This window comes from Octopus bimaculoides, chromosome 21 (genome assembly GCF_046866305.1).
Source record: "Octopus bimaculoides isolate indiv1 chromosome 21, ASM4686630v1, whole genome shotgun sequence".
NCBI classification, from domain to species: domain Eukaryota; kingdom Metazoa; phylum Mollusca; class Cephalopoda; order Octopoda; family Octopodidae; genus Octopus; species Octopus bimaculoides.
The window spans coordinates 1340399-1359553 of NC_142948.1; the positions used below are offsets into that span (position 1 = coordinate 1340399).

The 19155-nt window shown below is 36.8% G+C and overlaps 1 protein-coding gene across 2 annotated transcripts in view; it reads left to right on the plus strand.

The window, feature by feature from the left end:
* The window catches only part of LOC106867355 (ras-related protein Rab-14), a 54732-nt gene that overhangs the window by 20869 nt on the left and 14708 nt on the right, over positions 1–19155 (plus strand). For both annotated transcript variants that reach the window (XM_014912203.3, XM_089338780.1), the window contains exon 3: positions 16802–16876. The gene's annotated coding sequence lies outside the window, so the exon portion shown is untranslated. The remainder of the gene's footprint in view (positions 1–16801; positions 16877–19155) is intronic.

Below are 19155 nucleotides of genomic sequence, written 5' to 3' on the forward strand. Positions count from 1 at the left end.
GGACCAAAACACCCATGTCTTAATACTAAAACTCTAAGGATGTTTGTCTGTTCCTGAAATATCTCAGAAATAGTATATTTTATCTTAATTTTTTTTTGCATATTTATTTTCATACTTACCTTCGGCAGTGCAGTACAAATTTTTGGGACATTTGGACCTCTATTTAGTAATGAAAACGAGTAAACACAATTTTTGGACCCTTGTTGAGAACCATTGCTGTAGATTACGATTATATTGAGAATGTTAAAAAAAAAAATGGTGTGTGTGTGGGTGAGGAGTTTTGGGTCATTTTACCCGCTCCTCCTAATTTTGTGCCCTCTTAGCTCTTTGTAAGCGACATTTTAGAGAAATAGGTTTTCCAAGGGTGTAGTTTACATAAGGGTGATGGTTCAAACATAGAAATATGAGAACAAAGACAAAATGGAAAAAGTTGGTGTAACAACATTGCAAGTGAGAACAGTGATCCAAAACACCAAGCTAATTATTTTCTTTTCTCATTGTAATTGTAATCTACACTTTTGAACATGACTCTCTGTTTAAAAAATAAGGAACTAAAATCTGGTGAGTGTGGTGGGCAACAAGCTGTAGATGATAGTGGGGGTTGTGTTAATTGCACGTGGAGAAATAATAGGAAAATGAAGAATAAGGCAGAATGCTAAACTGGAAGCATATTTTAATAAAGATTTCTAACCGGCTTTCATTGCGAAGCAAATTTTCAAGAACGAGAATGAAAATGTTTTTTACAAAGAAGTACAAAATGAAGAAAATAATATATAAAAAAAATAATGTATAAAAAAATAAATATACCAATGCATTATATTGTCTTTGAGCTTTTGAAGTTCAATGGTAGTTCATGTATATAATGGTTGGAAAAATAAGGATGCATGAGAGTTGAGAGTTGTGTTAGGTTTAAAAAAAGGGTTAAAAGTTTGTGTTAAGCAGGAAGTGTGTGTAAGGGGAGACAAATGTTTTTAATTGGAGTTATGAACTCTTTTTCAACAGGAAGTTTGTTATTAAAAACATTTGTCTCCCCTTACACACACTTCCTGTTTTGACACCACACTTCCTGCTTAACACAAACTTTTAACCCTTTTTTTAAACCTAACACAACTCTCAATTATTATGCATCCTTATTTTTCCAACCATTATATACATGAACTACCATTGAACTTCAAAAGCTCAAAGACAATATAATGCATTGGTATATTTATTTTTTTATATATTATTTTCTTCATTTTGTACTTCTTTCTAAAAAACATTTTCATTCTCCCTCTTCTTGAAAATTTGCTTCGCAATGAAAGCCGGTTAGAAATTTTTATTAAAATATGCTTCCAGTTTAGCATTCTGCCCTATTCTTCATTTTCCTATATATATATATATATATATATATATATATATGATTTGAATAAAATCTATTTAGCACTTTGATCCCCTTTAGGGATACATCTTAAGTTTTTATCCAAATTTTGACTACTTTCTTATATGTATGTATGTATGTATGATAGAATGTGATTGCATGTGTGTATGTGCATACTCTGTAATTACAGAACTTTTTAAGACACAAAACAGACACAAATTTTTTCTCTCAACAATTCTCTTTCTCCTCTGATCCATTTAACCATCAGAAAACTAGACATTAAAAATGTTGATGACTTCTCTAACGACTTTCTTGTAGAAGATGACTACTTTGTGCTGTTTTTTTCTTTGATTATATTAAAATAGACTAACTTTTGTTTTTAAGGCTTGGAGATTCCAAATTAAAAGAAAAAAAATGTCAAAAGCAACCAAATATATAAAATCAATATGTATTTGATCTTTTTTCTGTTGATCAATGTTTTTGAAATGCTGACTTAATCCATTAAAATAGTATTTATTAATGATGTGAACAGTACCTTGCCATAAACATTATGATGACACTAACCAAAGTAACTAATCTTCAAAAGAAACCGTATACATCACACACACACACACACACACACACACACACACAGATCTAATTGCAAAATAAAATGATTCACCTCCTGTAAATGAAATCACATGTGGTATTTTGATGGGACCCAAGGTAAAGAAGTGAATAAATTCAAAGATGGACAGAGAAAGTGGATTTCAGTGAGTTGAAATTTTTGTGATCATCATCACCAGGTTCCTTTAACTGGTGCAGCCGGTCATTGGGATGCTATTCCAGGTTCTAGGAAAGTTTGCTGCAGGAAAATTTGTCTCAGGATTTTTGGCCGCAGGAAAAAAAATGAATTGCTCTCTTTGATATAAAATAGTTTCAACCAATAAGAAGGGCTAAAGCAATTTCTTGACTCGTTTAAAATTTCTGCAGACATTTTTGCTACATAAGAAAATATTGTCAAATGAATAAAAAAAAATTTTAATGAATTAAGAACTTGCTTTACCCCTTTTTATTGGTTGAGACAATTATATACCAAGGGGAGCAATTCGTCTTTTGTCTTGTGGCAAAATTTCTTTCCTATGCAGTGAACATTCCTACGGCCAAGAATCCTGAGGCAAACTTTCCAGATATGGCCATTCTGGATGCTTCTGCAGTCAGCCAACACCACTGGTCTCTGTTCTCCGTCATGTGTAACAGGGTTGCAGTTTTGTGGCCTGTCCAGTCTTTGATGTTGTCAAACCTGGATTTTCCCTGCCCCTCTTTTGTCCCCCACCTCAACTGTGCCCTGATTTCATAGTGCAGTTAATAACTGCATTAAAAAGGGACTATATAATACACTCAATTTTATAAAAATGTATTAAATTAGGTAGTTTCAAGACTTTTCTATTCTAGATTAAAACGAAAGCTCTGGGTTAACAAAAAGTTACCTCAATGTACAATTATTTTTTGCTTGCCTTTCTCCACTATATTATATCTGGCTTCCTGTTTTGATGTAAAGTGATGCATCTCAACACACTATTTCAAACGAGTGTACATACCCTACATATCACATATATCTGACAAGCTTCCACATAGTCCTTCTACTAAATTTCTTTCACAAAATATTGATCAATGCAAGGTTAAAATAAATTGCCCTCACCCAGGGTTTTCTGCTTTGGGGTCAACCCTGGAACTTCAGAATTAAAGTGTCCTCAACAAGAGCTGCTTTACTTCCTCTGCTCTTATACTCTGCATTTTCTATGATTCCATAATTAGCAAACATTTACATGATTGCCCCTCCTGGTGGGAAGAGTAAGTCAAATTTGCTTCAAATGACACATCTTAAAAGGTGAAAAGAGTGCATTGGCCAATTATGGTTCTACATACATATATATATATACACAAACAAAAAGAAGCTCCCCCCCACTTCATTTCATGTAGCTCCAGTCTACTCAGTTGTAATTAAGACCTTGTGACAGCCTGGCATCCTGTTCAGAAGAAATGTGATCTCAGTTACTTGTACGCTATGAAAACTCTGTAACTGACTCCTAGAAATCTGAGGACTCTTAGACACAGTGGTGTCCAGGGTTTGTCCAGGCGATGATGATGATATACAAAAAAACGAATCAGAATGGTCATGGCCAGAATGCTTTTGATCGTTGGTCTGCTCACTGAGGCTTGACCTGGGGCTAAACAGTACCACCACCCAACAAATCTATTCAAGCCATAACTCGTTCCCTCCTCTCACACATAAACCAAGTTGACAAAAGTGTACTTCTCACCCCAAACAATACCTTTAACCCACAACTCTGTACTTTGGTAACTCTCTTTTAGTTTGCATCATTGTTTCAAATGGACTCCATGGATTTTGGCTCAGTTTCTTGTCTTTAATTCTTTAAAACCAGGTCATAAGGTGCTGTTTTTCATGAAACAGTGTTGTGACACCTCACACACAATTAGGTTGAGGACAACTTTATCACAATTGGTTTCTTGTTTATTTAAGCCTTCAGGTTTTGTGGGAAGTGGGACACAGTTTGCTTCCTCTCCAAGATATTGTCAACATTATTTTGGAAAATGGACAAAATGGTCGTCACTGAAGTTTCTGATTTAATAACTAGATATTTCCATCTGCTGCCTGAGTCAGTTATGTCAGGCATAACACTTAATGATTTAGCATTTGGCAGAACAATAAGAATGCCTTGTTATGTCCCTTTTGTGGCAGAATTGGTCCATCATCAGATTAGATAACTTGTGTTCCGTTGTCATGGTGGGTTCAAATCTTGTGTAGATTAATTTTGTTATCCATCCTTCTGAGGGCAATAAAAGAACCAGTTGATAAAATAGTAATGAGAGGTCATTGCCATAAATGTCACAGCATCACCACTATCCAATAATTGAAACCAATATAAAAAAAATATATAAAAAACAAGAACAGAACAACTGGAAGATGGAAGTATTCGACTTAAATTCATCAGTTTTTGGTGAATTAAGAAAAAAAGTTTGGTGACCTTTTTAACCTCTCCTCCACCCACCCCACTCCCATTCCTCTTGATACCTTCTGATACCATCCCCCAGGACCCAACAATAATTCATAATTAACTGATCCTCCTGTATCTTCTTTTACTCCAAGCCAGGAACCTTTCACCACCCCAGTCGTATATATATATATATATATATATATATATATATATATATATATATATCATTTGTTTGGTCTCATTTTTATATCCATTGTTCCATGCCAGTGTGAGTTACACAAATATGTTGTTGAGCCATTGCTTTACAGTTAGGTGCCTTTCCTGTCACTAACCATTGCATTCAAGCAAGGGATGTCTTATTTCTAACATCAGGACTTGATGTTTGGCTTTTTATTATTTATATATATATATATACTTTTACAGAAGTGCAAATGGAAACACATTTATATATATATATATATATATATATATATATATATATATATATATATATATATATATATATATATTATTGATTTCAGTTATTGGGCTACAGCCATGTTGGTGCATTGCTTTTTGGCCACTTCATTATTTTAATGAAAAACTTATCAACCTCAGATTTATTTTTACTTTGGTACTTTTATTTATTGGACAACTTATCACTTTGACAGAACACTGATTTTACACACACACACACACACACAGATTTATATAAACATGGATACATGGAAAGTATATGAGTAGATATAGATAATTATATTGTCTCTTTTCGTGTTCATTTTTTTCATATGATCATACATTCACATGCATGTATATAGATTTATGCATACAGATAAATATATATATACACACAAATATCATCATCATTGTTTAACATTTGCACTCCATGCTGGCATGAGTACACATTTTATTCTTTTCTGTGCTACCATTTATCTCTCCTCACCCCCCCCCCCTCAACCACTTCTTATTGACATCCAAACCTCATTCTCAACACTCACTCATACTTACCAGTCACTATCCCTGCCTTTGTTCACCACTTATTACATTCACTCCAGTCTACCTCTGACCACCTCCACTCTTAACACTGTACATCTCTCATTCTCCTTATCCCCATCCCCTGTCCATTCTTCCAGCTTTTACCCATCTACTCCCACCTATTTTCTATCTCTCATCCTTCTCCTTCCTACTGTACTATCATATGTGCTCTTCTTTACCCTTTCAGCACTGCCAGTCATCACCCACTCTCCCCTGAGTGAGTTTTATTCACATCCATCCCTCATTTTTATCCTCTCCTCCTACTTAACTCGTTTATCATTGATCACTTTTACACCCTTGATTATCCCTCACTACATTCACCCCCATTCCATTCTATAACCATATCTCACCCATCCACCCTTCCTGATCTGTCTCCATACTTCCTCTTCCCTTTATCACTGTACCTTGAGGGTATGCTGTCTGATTCCCCATACCCATTTTCAGCTTTGTCCTAATTTCTCCGACGACCTACCCTTATTTAATGCAGGCTAGCCATGTATCTCCTCTACAGCAACAAACCTGCTACTGTTTCCTCTATCATACCCTCAGCCCCTCAACCCAAGCTGCCTCTTCTATTGTACTCCCACTCAGCTAGAAGAGGAGGATCTTGGTCTTTTGAGTTAAAGGTCACCTCACTGGTGCTGGTGCCATCCAGTCCACTTTGTAAAGTGATTGGTGTTAAGAAGGGGATCCAGCCACAGAAACCATTTCACAAATATAACTTAACCTAATGAACCCATTATTTCATTGTTTTTACCCCATTATCGCGCCACTTTTCTTCAGTGCCCCCCTTAGAACTTTCCACCGCCCCCATGTGGGGTGGCAATACTGCCCATTTTGGGAACCACTGGTCTAACCCATATCCAGTTTGGGAAAACACATGTGAAATGAACAAACAGACGTCTGGTACCTTCTTTCCCAGCTGTCTTATTAAAATTTAATCCATTTGTATGGGTTTGTACACACACACACACACACACACACACACATACACATATAGTGGAAGCTCCTTATTATGATAAATGAATAAGGCTATCAAACAATTATTGTTATCAAAATTAATGGTTCCCAAACTCTTTCTTTAAAATAAATTGAAAATGATCTGCTTAATCGGTTCCAGATATTGTATTATCCTCTGTTTAATATAATCAACTATTGTTTATCTAAATGGCTCCCTCTCAAAGTGAGCACAGTAACTTTGCAACCTATGTATACATGTGTGTGTGTGTGTGTGTGTGTGTGTGTGTGTGTGTGTGCGCCTTAAAATCAAACTCCCCTATATATCGGATAGTTATCTTGTTAACCCTTGAAGAGCAGAAACGATAGGGTGGCATTTGAACTCAGGACTTGGAGGGGGATGAAACAGACATTAGTCTGGTACTCTACCATGTCTGCCACTCTCACTATTATAGTTTGTGTGTGTGTGTGTGTGTGTGTGTGTGGCTGTAATATAAACAATATTTACATTGATCACAAGTTCTGTCAGGCTTCCAACTAACAATTAACCATCAATCAATGGTGAATTAATTTGGAGAGATGAGGAGAGAGAGACAAAGAAGAGATTAGTGAGAACAGCTTTCATAATACTTCATCAGACCACTGTCTCACATCATTGTTACATATACTACATTGGTTCTACATCGTAGCCAGTGTCATCACTGTTCTACATTATAGCCAGTGATCTTTTTGCTACCTTCACTGTTCTACATCGTAGCCAGTGTCATCACTGTTCTACACAAAAGCTAGTGGTCTGTGTCTTTCTCCTACCATCCCTGGTAAATGCATTGGTTCTACATCATAGTCAGTGTCATCGTTTTTCTACATCATAGCCAGTGTTCTGTGTCTTTCTCCTACTTTCACTGTTAAATGCATTGGTTCTACATCAAAGCCAGTCATCAGTTGTGTGTTGTTGCCACATCTTCACAGTTCTACATCATAGCCAGTTACCTTTTGATATGTGTCTTTGCCCTCTCATCAAGACACAATACTTCCTTCATGTGAAATGCATGTTCAATATTGTAGCCAGTGATGTGTTGTTGTGTGTTGTTATCTCACAAACAACTGAATGCATCTGTTTCATTGTGAAGCAATGTGGCTTAGTGGTTGGGGTATTTGGCTCCTAATGATAAAGTCGTGAGTTCAATTCCCAATAGATACTTGGTTCTTTGAGGAAGACACTTTATTTCATGTTGCTCCTGTCAGCTGCCAGAAATGAGTAGTATTTGTACTTCAAAGGGGCAGCCTTCTCCCTGAGAACTACGTTAAAGATACTTGTGTCTGTGGAGTGCTCAACCACTTACACTTTAATTTTACTAGCAGGCTGTTCCGTTGATTAGATCGACTGGAACACTCGGCATCGTAATTGATGGAGTGTCAGCCAACCGGTTTGGTTTTACTGGTTATGTTTTCTGTTAAAGTAACAACCTAAAGATCTATGAAGTTGAAATGTCACATTAATTGTTCTTCCCATGACTTCATGCCAGTTTGTGATAACAGCTTATCTAGCCTTGATGTGACACTTCCTCACTACATTTATAACAGTGTCAGAAAATGGAAGTCAGAACTGCCACATATGCAACCAAATCTAATGAATGCTCATGCAGAGAAAAATCAAAATGCCCATCAATGAACCTCTGTATGAGTACAAATCTTGTATATAAATGTACTGTACACACAACGGGAAGACCATACATTTACATTGGGGTAACGGCTGATTCATTCAGGAATTGTTATCACAACCATGTCACCAGCTTCAAGAAAATCAACAAGAGGCATTCAACATCTTTGGCTGATTTTGTGTGACAACTTAAGGAATATAAATTTAAATATGATCTAATTTGGTCCATAGTAAGGCACGCACGGCCTTACAATATTGTTTCCAGAAAATGCAGATTATGCTCCGAGGAATCCTTGTCTATTTTGTGGACCAATAAGGAGATCATTAATAGAATTTCTGAAAGACTCTCAAGATGCTTACATGCTTATAAATATACTTTCATACCATGCAGTGGGAATGAATTTGAGTAACTGTTAACCAAATTAATAATCATAATTTTCCTTAAGGTATGGATGAATTCTATTGAACTCCATCCTCCTCATTCTTATAAACTCTAAATAGCTATTTAATTTGCTGTGCAAGCGTATGTGCACCAAACCACGTGTGTGTGTGTGTGTGTGTGTGTGTATGCTTGTATCTTCAGGGATGTTCTGTCCAAGCAAGTCTATGGTGCAGTATACAACATAAGCGAGGGCATTTATGCATTCATACCTGTTAACAATTATATTTAATACTTTGTTTTGCTCTGTTGTGTATCCGTTACTTTTTGCTATTTATTATTGATCTTATAGAGGGGTTTCCCGTGGTGATATATATTTTTATTGGTTAGGGTCTTCTTAGAAAAATCTATAGGAATCTCTGATGTGGAAGAAGAGACAAAGTGTAGCAGAAATGGTAGATTAAATACAAGATAATGCTGAAGTAGTTCAAAGGTTTTGTTGTTTGAAGTAGGTTTAATTAGAACGATTTAATTAATATTGCTTGATAGGGCAACCAGTTTGTCAAGTTACAATGATGTCTTAATTCAAAGTTTATTTCATACTCACACAAATGTACCCCCACCTCCTCTCTTAGTACTCTAAGTTCACGCTGTCATTGTCAGACACTCCCCCTCCCAGCCATTTATTGCAAAATTATCATACAGGAGAGGGAAATAAGATTCTGTGATGTGCATGATGTCTAACTATAAAACCAGTTCTGATCTATTTGACATGTCGTCAAAGACATTCCAGTCACGACCATATCATCTTGATTTTCAAGCAAAGCTCAATGGGTTTTACAGAGATTTGACTGCTATGTCTAGCAAATTGAGTGGCCATTTAGAGGGTCCTTTGCTAAGTCAAAGTGTTGTGTGTTGGACTGACATTTCCACGGTATCACTTGGAAATTTAAAATAAAGTTACAGACCCAACTTGCTGTGAACTTCCCTTTGCAAGACTCTAACAATCGATTGTGCCAGCTACAGAGTGGTACCTTGTAGTCCAGTCAGGGGGAAATTGTGGCCCATGGGACTTTATGAATGGCATGCCAAAACTTTTTTTTATAGTAGTGAATCTTGCTTGATGACAAACCAAGTCTTCTTTGCCCTCTTCTTTCAAATGGTTGCTGATGCCTGTTGTAGATTATTAGCCCTAGATTCTTGCAGATGCAAAACCCTTTGTGTGACCCTTGATGGCTCCAACCCATTGGATAATAAGAAGGAACTGGATCCTTTGATATAGGAAGGCAATTAAGATTTCTGGTTTCTTTCATACATTGTTAATTAATAATCAATTAGTTGACCATCCAGAGATTCATTCTGCTTTTCTCATCTCCTGAAATTGATAAAAACAAATACCAGATGTATATTGGGGAGAGAGAGGTTTGTCTTATTGATTTTTCCTCTCCTCCCTTTGTATAACCTGGTGACTCTGCAGCTCCAACAAATCAATAACGACAGTAGTATTGAACACGTATTTCATACTAGAGCTGTGTTGGTTCAATACTAATTATTGATTTGTAGTTGTTGTTTTCTCTAATATCGAATTATAAACACACAACCCAACTTGCCTCTTCAGCTGTCATGTTCTGTTTACTAAAACTGCTGGCTCCTGAAGCCCTGACAGCCACTGATGAAATATATCACCACCACCATCAGCATCATCTTCATCAAGCCAGTTTCCTATGCTCGCATCAGTTGGATGGTTCTCACACTATCTTGTCACTTGTTAGAGTCCTTCATTATCCAGCACGCAGTAACAGACTAAAAAAAAAAAAAAAAAAAAAAGCTAGCTACTTTTGTTGTTTCGTATATAAAATGAGAGAGATGGCGAGTTCTCTCTGTTGCTGAGATTGTCTTTTACTCTTTCACTTGTTTCAGTCATTTGACTGCAGCCATGCTGGACCACCACCTTTAGTCGAACAAATCAACCCCTGGATTTGTTTTTTGTAAGCCTAGTACTTATTCTATCGGTCTCTTTTGCCAAACTGCTATTCTCAACAACCAGTGTAGAATAAGGAAATCTTGCTCATTCCTTATATTCTTAGATTACTGGAGTCTCTACAATAGATTTCAACTGGTAAGTTGCGTCAGCCCGGAAGTCTCTTGTCACTAGACCTACTCGAAATAATAGCTAAATTTCCTTCCAATCACACCCTTACCACTATAAATAAAGGCAAATGCACTGCACAATGTAATCTGTGCTTCTGATACACAGGGAAGTTGAGGTGGCTATGGCTGGGGTGTCTTTCGTTCACAGATCTCTGCTGATTCAGGTGGTTGAACAACAAGTCACCCTCTATGAAGCAGTAAAGATTGTTAGAACTGGTTCACTGTGGTTTTATCATAAAATCTCCTCCTGGATAGGATAACAGCAGTCTGTTGCTGGTGATATTCCCAGCTGACCTGGTACCTGTTAGTGCCAATCGAGTGTTATGCCCCAGAAATGCAAGAAGTTTAGGTCATGTATCCACTCTACCACTCCACTACAAACAACTGCAACGAGATATTGTTACTGTGACAACTACAGCAGAAGTTGTATGAAGAGAGCCTCCTTGGGAATGTTTCCCATTGTTGTTCATATGATTTCTGTATTTTCTCAGCCCCTAATGGGCTACGACTTTCTCTGATGGGTTTTAATAAGATTGAAACATGTCTACATTTGTTGTCACCAAAGACCATGCTCGCTACATGTCACTGTTCAGTCTTTAATTAATATTCCAGTTCAAAGCTGTCTTGTTTGTCTAGAATTAATCATTAAAGCTAACAACTGCTTCACTTTATTACAGATATAATTTTAATTAATTAAAAATATTTTTAACTCCTTGCATTAAATACGTTAGCTTGCTTCACTCTTAATCCTTCCATGACTCTCTCTCCTAACCATGTTGATAGTTCTATTGGACCCTACTGGGTTGGCTGCTTCCCATCTCAATATTGAAGATTTCAAACCTCTGGTAACCATATTGTTTTATACGTGGACCCATCTCTTGATTCTATCTGACTACAGTCCATCTCATTTAACTACTGGTCAATCACCAAGTTGTTTCTATAGGGGTACATCAATAGGGGTTAGGACATTTTGCATCCTCTATTGCAAGGTTGTGTTTTCCATGTCTGATGCTTTGTTGTTTTCTTGAGCAAAACCTTTCATTCCACATTGCTTCACCTCACTCATTTATAAATGAGTAACCTCACTGCCATGGGAACCAGGCAACTGACTGTATGAGTCCTTGCATTATGTAAGACACTACAGTGCAAGCTGGGGTAGATTTGGCTGCTATTTTCAGCAGACTGAGCAATGACAACTTCATTTACTTGTTGTGAATAAGGGACAAAAACATCACAGGTGGGGGTGGATACCTTTAAAAGATATTCTAGAACATCACTCAGCTGTGTGTGTGCTATCATCTTATCATCCACTTACCCATGCTAGCATGGGTCAGATGGAGTTTATGGAGGCAGCTTCTCTACATCTGAATGCCCTTCCTGTCACCTACCTTCAGTTGTTTCCAAGCAAGTTAATATTTGCCCCATGGCCATAACAAGTTTTTCACGGATTGGAAATAAAACACTGCTTGTATGGATGGCAGTGACACTCATTTACAACTACAAAGTGATATTCACACACACACACACACACACACATGATGATCGTGTTTCAGTTTCTGCCTATCAAATCCACTCACAAGGCTTTACTTGGCCCAGGGCTATAGTAAAAGTTATTTGCTTATCTCTTTAGCATTCAGATTAATCTGTCAAATTTAATACTTATTTATTTAGATTGTTTTTAATTAATCATGTGTTATCTCTCATAGCTTTGAGATTACGATGATGTGATGATATATTTTCTAGAATGACAATGTAGGGTAGGTACAAGAGGCCAGATAGTGACAGTGTGAACCTGAAACAGGTAGAATATTTTGGACTGTCTATGGCCACTTTAAGTGCCAATGGGTTATGGTGCCACGCAGTGGGACTGAACCCAGAACCATGTAATTGAGAAGCAAACTCCTTACTACACAACTACACCTGAGTGTGTGTGTGAAACTTCAATTATCCAACAGGTCTCAATTAACAGAAAGAACCTATTGATACAGAACTAATTAACTGAAGTTAATTCATTCCTAGAATTTCAGTAACCCCAAGAAGAAGAAAAGTGAAAAGTTACCAACCTCACAATTGAACCCACGTTGTTGAGATTATAGACCCCCTGTCAATATATGCTACTTATACTAACGAGGTTAATTAGCTTTAATTAATCATATAATTGACAATTATCAATCTAGTTTTTCAAATGAACAGAAGAATGTGTTGTAGTCGTGTTTAGTCCCAAGCTGGCTGGCCTGGTGATTAAAGGCTTTCCAGATATGACCATTCCAACTTCTTTCAAACATAATGTACTTTGAATAACACAATCTAGTATATCTTTATCTCTCTTTTTTTTTTTTAAGATAAATGTAATTAACAGGAGGTTTAGCTGCTACTTCTTGCAGATCAAGTAACCATATAGACTCAGTTGTTGAGAAATGGGTTTTTTATCCCTTTATAAAGACAACCTGTTTGACCCTTATAGTGACTTTTTTTTTTTCATCATTCACATAGACCCCCCTTTTTTTTTTATCCCTTCTAGAGACTCCCTTTGTTTTGCTGTCATGTTGGCATTAGATTACTAATACAAATAGGCAGCCCACAGTTGTTAACACTACGAATGTAGTTATGTAAGAATTGAAACAGTAACATCACCGCATGGTTACTGCTACCACCACCACCACCACCAGCTGGCAGGGTTCACGCTGGGTTCTTGTGGCAGATATTTATGCTGGACATGAACGACATCAGTGTCACCAGATTATAAAAAGGGCCTGGAAATGGACACTACTGCCCCACCCCATCTTTCTTTGCGTAACATCTAAAAAGTCAGTTCGTATTTATATTTTAATCTTTTACGACTTTCACTGGGATTGAACTTGTGTGAACTTCTGTACCACATTATCACACCCATCCACAACATACATCCTCAATTATGTTTCTTTTCATTTCCTAAATGAACTCAGTTGAGCTAATTGACACTTCTCACCACTTCCAGTGTCCTGTATTCTGTTCCCCTTCCCTAATACACAAAGCCTAATTGTACAGAGAAACCAACTTATGTGGTTGCTAGAAACATAATTCCTAAGACCCAGTCTTCAGTAATCATGTGACTGTATTAATATATGTAAAAATAACTGATCTAATTAATTTGAATGCTCACATAATTATGTCCATGTCTAACCAGTCTCACACCAATAAATGTCCTTTCAAGTTTGTTTATTTATAAATTCTGAAACTATTTCTGATAAGACATTCCATGCTCTTCGACTACATCATTACTGAGGGTTTGAAACCAGTTCCTGCTCACTGGTTCTCAACCATTTTTTTTTTTTCTTTGGACCCCTTTGGTGTCTGTTTTACTTTACACAACCCCCGTGGCCATTTTGCTGCATACGAAATAAAAAATCTTATTCTATTTTTATTATTAAATATTTGGAATTGCTTAAAAAAAAAACAGAAATTCAAATCTTTTTGTATTGTAGGAGTAAAATCAATTTATTGCAGATGGATTTTTAACAACAAAATCTAATGTGGACTCTGGTTGATAACCACTGATCTAAACCATTTAGATGTGATCAATAGATCTATAGCTTCTGATAACTTGATCTCTGGCCTCTGTCTTTAGTTGATGAGTTGATGGTCATACTAGACGTTCTGTGGTTCATGGCGATGGTTTGTATGTATCCTCTCTCTTTCTCTCTCTCTCTCTCTCTCTCTCTCTCTTTTAAGGGATCATAAAGCCTTGTCCTAATCTGCCTCTCCACTACTCTTTCTGTTTCTTGGTTGTTTCTCTTGAATGTGGCCATTGGCATGTATAATCCAGGCTTGAGCAAGCTGTTTTGAGAGGCTGGTCACGTGTGATATGGCTCATCTTTATATGGGCCATGCTACTAAAAAAAACTTAGTTTCAGAAGATCCTGTGGGTCACAAGTTGCCCCATGACTACTGGAGACAAAAACCAGAATTTCTTTTGACAGACTATCAAAGAGTAGGAAATGTCTGTGTGTCCACTGAACTCTCTTGTTCATGTATTTCATTGTTTAATTAGAGATGTTGACATTCCTGGACAGAATGTTGTTGCTATTTCCATTTTGGTGGTTATTTAAACCCAGGTCAGATCTGACACTCAAAGACGCTCCAGTCACGACCATCCTTCTCTTTGTATATTAGTTGTGATTTGAAAAAGGTAGCTGATTGTCTATGAGCTCTTTTGTTGGCTGTTCAGTGATATGTTGGTTCTCTCTCTCTCTCTCAACAATTTACATATTTACTTTTAGTCTGGTTGATGATGATGTAAGTAGGAATGTTTTATGACTAGATTGTTAAATGACAATTGCAGAAATATTAGAGATTTAAAGAAGGCAGTAGATAGGCCATGAGAGGGAGATATGGGGGGTAGTGTGTGTGAGAAAAAGGAGAGAGAGAGAGAGAGAGAGAGGGGTGTAGTTTGTGACTGTTAAGAGATATTGGTAGGTTTGTCACACTGACACTAAATTTTCATTCTCTCTCTCTCATTCTGCATATCTATAATCACACACACACACACACACACACACACACACACACACACACACACACACACACACACACACACACACACACACACACACACACACACACACACTCTCTCTCTCTCTCTCTTATATAACTATCTCCTTTTTCTCTCCTTCTCTCATTATTCTCTCCTCTCTTTGCCTTCTGCACAGTGGTTCTGTCTTCCTCTCTCCCAAACTGAGGAAATCATTCAACCATGACTTCTATGCCAATTAGCCATGCTCCATTACCGAGAATGTTGCCATGGTTATGGTGATGTTGCTAATAACAAAGAATGGGCAATATAGAAATTGATGGAGATAAAGACAGTGATGATTGTGACGGTGGTTAGTTGGCTGTGAACTGACAAGGAAATGTCATCTTAGTGTTTTATTACACACACCTTTATAGAAATGCTTCTGTTGCTGTTAGTCTTTATGGACATCTCCTGGGGGGGGGGGGGGTGTATATATGTTCTTTAATTCTTTTACTCATTTCAGTCATTTGACTGCAGCCATGCTGGAGCACTGCTCTTAGTCGAGCAAATCGACCCCAGGACTTATTCTTTGTAAGCTTAGTACTTATTCTATCGGTCTCTTTTGCCAAACCGCTAAGTTTCAGGGACCTAAACACACCAAGTGATGAGAGTGGGATGGACAGACACACACACACACACACACACACACAAAGAGCAATCTCACATGCTATCACGCATCTACTCACAAATAGTTACATACACACACATGCACAAAGACCCTCATACTATCACACACACACACACACACACTCCAGTCTGTATTATCACACAAACCAGTCTGTATTCTCTCTCTCTCTCCCCCACACACACACCAGTCTGTATTATCACACACACACACACACCAGTCTATATTATCTCACACACACACATCAGTCTATGTATTAACACATACACACATGTATACGCGTGCGGCACACACACACAGTTCTAGATACTCGCACTCCCTGCTAACACGATCTCTTCTTCCTCTTTATATCTCATTCTGGTCAAAGTGACCAAATCTCTCCACTCCAGTCAGCAGACAATCACTGACTTCAACATTCTACACACTACACAATTATCTATAAATATATCTCTCAATTCATTTACTGTTGTCCTAACAGGAAGCTAGGAGTGCAGATGGGTAAATTATGAAACATCTCTACACACATCATAAAGCTTATCCCCTGAAGAATGCTTCTATTAACTGTTGATTCCAACCCACCTCAGACCATCACTCCTGGTTCTATGATACAACCTTCCAGTTTATGTTCCAAAACACCAACTAAAAAATTATTCTACAAAATTTTTCATCCTTTTCAAAGTTAATTGAAACAATGTCTGTCAACAGAAATATGGTAATGAAAAGATTTAAACACACACAACAATATAGACATATAAATTCATATGGCTCTCTCCCTCTCTCCCATATAAACATTCACTAAAGTGTTCTTGTATTAAATAAATGTGTTATGTAAGAGGGTGCTGAAAAGTTCCTAGCTTTAAGGATATCACAAAAGGCCTGGGTGGAGGCTCAACCGTCTGAGTTCTTTTACAGAGTTTAGAAAAACTGAAGGACCGTTGCAATAAGTGTGTGAATCTGAGAGGGGAATATGTTAAATAAAATCATAATTAATTGATCCTCCTGTATTTTCTTTTACCCAAAGCCAGGAACTTTTCAGCACCCCATCGTGTGTGTGTGTGTGTGTGTATATATATATAAAAACTTTTGTTTTTCTCTCTCTCTTTTCAGACCAGACAGACATCCACTGAAGAATTGCTCTAAGGTCTTCTCCATATCTTGGACAAACTTATTGATTCTTCAAAGGTAATTCTTTTACTTGTTGATAATTCTATTTAGAATTTCCGAGATCTTTTCAGTTTCCAGTTAAAATTTGAGCTAAAAAAATATTGCCCTGCCCCCATACTAAACATTGCATAATGATGACGAGCAGATTTTTAAAAATATATATACATGTATATATATGAAATAAGACGCAACTCCTTAGAATGAAGGCGGAAAAGATATGCAGCGATATATATCTGGAAAATTGTGATCAGCGATGTATAACACCATCTGGTAATCTGGTCAATCATGTGATGTTTGCTGTGAGTGTGTGTGTGTGTGTTGATCACGGACTCATTTGGCCAATCTGTCCATGTTAGACAGTCCTATGGTCACACACTGTCAGTTGTGTTGCTGTCTGGTGCACAGTTGAACGCAGCCATACATATTTAAGAACTGGGTTTAGTACAGGTATGACCTGGTTTTTCTGTCATGCTAGTACCATCATCTGTTTTCCATACTATCATGGGTTGGACAGTTTGACAGGAGTTGGCCAACTGAAGACCTGCCCAAGCTGCATGTCTGTTCTGGCATGGTCTCTATGGCTGGATGCCCTTCCTAATGCTAACCACTTTACAGTTTGTACAGGGTGCTTTTACACAGCTCAGGTACGGGTGCTTATTACGTGGCACCATCATCTACAAGCCCTCAAGATTAAAGATGCTCGGCTGGAGAGGGGTGCAGGGGACGAGCTTGTATGCAAAGACAACCATGCTTTTACTTAGCTTGACATGTCTTTTCAAGCACAGCAAACCATCAGCAGCTTCAGTCCCCTGTCATCCCCTCTGTGAATCCCAATGTCCAAAGATCCTTTCCCATCATTTCATCCCATGTCTTCCTGAATCTACCCCTTCTTCCACATGTTCCATCTATAATTTGAGATTTGCTCTCTTTGATGCAGCTATCTGTGTTCAGATGCACGTATATATATATATATATATATATATATATATATATATATATATAGGAAAATGAAGAATAAGGCAGAATGCTAAACTGGAAGCATATTTTAATAAAGATTTCTAACCGGCTTTCATTGTGAAGCAAATTTTCAAGAAGGAGAATGAAAATGTTTTTTTACAAAGAAGTACAAAATGAAGAAAATAATATATTAAAAAAATAATATATAAAAAAATAAATATACTAATGCATTATATTGTCTTTGAGCTTTTGAAGTTCAATGGTAATCCATGTAGATAATGGTTGGAAAAATAAGGATGCATGAAAATTGAGAGTTGTGTTAGGTTTAAAATAAGGGTTAAAAGTTTGTGTTAAGCAGGAAGTGTGTGTAAGGGGAGACAAATGTTTTTAATTGGAGTTATGAACTCTTTTTCAACAGGAAGTTTGTTATTAAAAACATTTGTCTCCCCTTACACACACTTCCTGTTTTGACACCACACTTCCTGCTTAACACAAACTTTTAACCTTTTTTTAAAATCTAACACAACTCTCAATTATTATGCATCCTTATTTTTCCAACCATTATATACATGAACTACCATTGAACTTCAAAAGTTCAAAGACAATATAATGCATTAGTATATTTATTTTTTTATATATTATTTTCTTCATTTTGTACTTCTTTGTAAAAAACATTTTCATTCTCCTTCTTGAAAATTTGCTTCGCAATGAAAGCTGGTTAGACATCTTTATTAAAATATGCTTCCAGTTTAGCATTCTGCCCTATTCTTCATTTTCCTATTATTTCTCCACGTGTGGTTAACACAACCCCACTATTTACTGACATATATATATATATATTTATATATGTATGTATATATCTCAAGAAAAAGGTGGGATTTGGATAAAAACTATTTAGTGCTTTCATCCCTTTCAGGGATTCATTATGGATGATTTTCTTGTAGAAAGTTCAGCCCTTTTATAGATGTGTGTTAGTTGGAAAAAAAATCTGCAGTTGAATTTGTTTTATTTTGATTTTGGAAAGAGGATGAGTTGAGAGTGATTGAGATGTTCTTTCTCATTTTCAGTCTGTGTATATATATATATATATATGTGTGTGTGTGTGGTGAATACATTCACACACACACATGGTAACTCTGTATGTGTATGTATAACTCAGTAATATATTCAGGCACATACACATACGTATTATGTTCGATTTGCTGTCCAATACAGTTCTGGTCCCATTGTCTTCAATGATCAGAAATATTGAAGGGAGAAACCTTACGTTAAAATCTTTCAACTAATTCTAATGATAAGCATAAGGAACTCTCTGTGCTGTTGCTAGAAATAGCAGTCAG